This window comes from Lactuca virosa, chromosome 3, assembly GCF_052849685.1.
Source record: "Lactuca virosa cultivar CGN04683 chromosome 3, Lactuca_virosa_CGN04683_v6, whole genome shotgun sequence".
In the NCBI taxonomy this organism is placed as follows: Eukaryota; Viridiplantae; Streptophyta; class Magnoliopsida; order Asterales; family Asteraceae; genus Lactuca; species Lactuca virosa.
The window spans coordinates 185,469,324-185,473,240 of record NC_136428.1 but is presented as its reverse complement, the minus strand read 5'-3'; positions in this window follow the sequence as shown (position 1 = coordinate 185,473,240).

Sequence of the window (3,917 nt, the reverse complement as noted above, 5' to 3'; positions counted from 1 at the left end):
TGTGTTGCTCTCTTTCGTGTCATGTTACTATTGGTTGATAATGGTGTACCCGGGCGGGTCAATCAACCCGATCTCGGCCCGATCACAACAAATCAGCGTGTAAAAAACAAGGAACGTCAGCTTGGCCCATAATTAACCCATGTCCATCCGGTCGTCACAGATCGGCCTACAAACGACAAAAGACAGTTGTTAGAAGTAATCGATCCATAAAGCAATACCAATGTACAACAAGTAAAGAGGCAAGAAATGAGACATATCACAGAAGTTGTGCAATCATAAGATTTCGGCAATAATAAAACAATAAAGCGGTACAAAGGACGTAACTGTCTTTACCCAGGTAATGCACATCAACGGGTAAAACGTTGTGCCAAGGAATATAGAAATGCCAATAAAAGCCCTAACACCGGAGAAAGAGGGTCATATTTTCCAAGCCTGAGAGCTCTTCGCAATTTATATACACAACATCAACTACAACATCTAACTTAGGCATCAGAGAGAAATACCTGGGTCCAAACCTCAGTATGGCTTTCTAGCCTAGCTATTTTTCCATTCTTTCAAAGTGTCTTCCTGAGTGCACATACAACATCCCATACATCATAGTAAAACATTTTATTTTTCAGACACTATTTTCATAAATCATAAGTCAGACAAAACATTGTCTCCAAACATAGTCATAAAAACTAGAGTATCCAAAACATCTCTCAACATAAATCCAAGGATGATGTGTATAATCATTCATTCGTCTTGCCTTGATCATTTGATGTACCTGAAACCATGAAATCAAAATTGTAAGCTAAAGCTTAGTGAGTTCCCTCAAAATACCCCACACAACAATACATATACAAGCATGCATACTAGGTCCACAGTCATCAGACTGGATTATCCTTGGGACCACAGTCATCAGACTGGATTACCCCTGGCCCACAATCATCGTATTGGATTGCCCCGTCCCATAGTCATCAGACTGGATTTTCGTGGGTTTGTTGGCTTACAACATAGAGCAGTACATCGTCAACCCAACCGCATTATGTCAACATATGAAACAAATAAACAATAACCAACAAGTACAAGTAATCATACAGATCTACTAATCTGGCTTATCATTGCAGCATAGCAACATCCTATATATACCAGGATACATGATACAATCTAGTGCGCCGACATTAGTGCCTTTGGCCCACGACTTTAGTGCAGAAAACTTATCTGAAAGTCAAGAAGATAGTTGAAAATAGCACTACTCCAAATACCGGCTCTATAGGACACTTATACAACAAACAGGGTCCAAGCCTCAATCTACTACTCAAATTACTCCATTTGACCTAAAGTCAAACATGGTCAAAGTCAACGGTTAACGGTTAGAAAGTCAAAGGTCAACATCCACATAGAGTATGCCATGCATACCAGCTCTACACCCAGTGTGGAGCCTATGATGGAAATTACGGGTGAAAATGAGACTACGTACTGCGTAGCTAGAATTACGCCCCGTGTAATAAGGTATTTCCTAAACCCATCCATTAAGTGCTTAACCCATGAAGCCAACCCAATAAACTCTTAGATCTTGGCAAAAGAAATGCCCTAATGGATAAAGTTTCTGACTTTATCCATTTGCATGCATCCAAAGGACACCAAACCAAACCCTAAGTCTAAAAAGCCAACTAATTATCAAAAACTCATGCATGGGAGGATAAGACTGACCAACCTCTCAGTTTTATGGCTTAAAAATATTAAAATTGACTGAAAATGACACTTCCTTGGTCTAGAGTAGCTCATGCTCATAAGAACCAAGGTGATGGGGACAAAACACGAAAATTATTAAGCAAAAACTAGATCAATCATAAAAACTCATCAAGGTGGAGACTTTATACCTCCTGGAGATGGATGAGGGGAAGGAACTTCTAGATCCAAAGTTGATTCAAGCTTCTAAGCAAATCCACCACCTTCTTCTTTCTTCAAAATGAACACAAAACACTCTCAAGGCTCAAAAACACCCCCAAAAGCAATTAGGGTTTCAAAGGGAACGTTTGGGGGAACGGAGGTTGAGAATGGGAGGGCCTCAAGAGAGTTAGAGCCCTTAAATAGGGCTCAACACCCCAAGATTAGGGTTTGGGCTATGGGCAGGTACGCGTTGTGTACCCAGATCTACACCCTGCAGACACCATTAAACCCTACGTCCAAGATACCCTTCTACGCAGCACATAGAAAGCCATCTACGCACTGCCTATATACACACCCAACATAAAAACTTAAAAAAATAAAGGGAAGGAATTTACCTGCAAGAATCAGGTGTTACAATTCTCCCCCACTTGAAGTATATTTCGTCCTCGAAATCCTCGGCTGAAAATAGATTTGGATAATGCTCACACATCTCTGACTCGGGCTACCAAGTCCACTCGGAACCCTTCCTATGCTGCCACCGGACCTTGATCAAAATTACCATCTTGTTGTGCAAGGTCTTCATTTTCCTATCCAAGATAGCCACCTGTCTCTCCACATAATTCAGGTGCTCATCAACCTAAATTTCATCCAAATGAACTACCACCGAATCATAAACCACACACTTACGAAGCTGAAAAACATGGAAGTTGTTGTGAATCTGACTAAGCTCCTTAGGCAGAACCAATCGATAGGCTACCGTGACTACCCTGGCCACTGCTCGGAATGGTCCAATAAATCGGGGATCCAACTTGCCCCTCTTCCTGAAACGTATAACACCCTTCTAGGGAGATACATTTACCAAAACTATATCTCCGACTTGAAACTCTAACTCGGATCGTTGTCTATCAGTATAACTCTTCTATTGATTCTGAACTGTTTGCAACCTCTGCCTGATCTACTGAATGAGCTCCGTCTTCTAGAGGACCAACTCAGTCCTTCCCATGACCCAGTGACTGAACTCTCCCCAGGAAACTGGTGTACGACATTTCCTTTCGTAAATAATCTCAAAAGGCGGTGCACCAAAACCAGAATATATAGAACCAATTCCAGTTCCAGGTTTAACAAATTGATTTATCCGGGTTTCGGGTAATCTGGGTTTAGGTCCATCGGGTCCGGGCAAACCGAGTTTAAGAACCGAAACCAGTGTTAGGAACCGGAACCACTTTTAGGGGCCAGAACCGGTCTTTGTGACAAGTTTAAAACATGCATATCTCATTTATTTCAAGTCGGATTGACATGCCACTTTTTCCAATGTGTAGTTTCAAGTTTTTACATGATTTTGGACTATAAATTTCCATTTTTAGTTTTATATTCATTGACTTACAATCCCCCAAAATCAATATATCAAAGATGGAGGTTTTTAGTTTTTCAGATTTTTTGTATTCTATGGAAATTCTAAAACATGCATATCTAATTAATCAAAAGCCGGATTGACATATGGTTTTTTTCCAAATTGTAGTTTGTAGTTTGTATATGAGTTTAGACTATAATTTTGTCATTTTTGATTTAAGATTCAATGAATTTCAATCCCCTGAACTCGGGATATCAAAGCTAAAAATTTTCAACTTTTCAGTTATTTGTTTTTTGTATTTGTATTTTGTATTTTGTGAAAATATTAAAACATGCATATCTCACTCGTTTACAGTCAGATTGACATACTGTTTTTTCCAGAGTGTAGTTTTGAGTTTTTACATGATTTTAGACTATAATTTTGTCAATTTTGGGTTCATATTTAACAACTTACAATCCCCAAAGTCGAGATATCAAAGTTGGAAGTTTTTAGGTTTTTAGCTTTTTTGTATTCTACGAAAATTTTAAAACATGCATATCTATTTGTTTGAAGTCGGATCGACATTCAGTTTTTTCTAACTTGTAGTTTACACTTTGTAGATGAGTTTAGGCTATAATTTTCTCACTTTTGGTTTAGTATTCAATGAATTACAGTCTCCCGAAGTACGGATATCAAAAACTAAAAATCTTCA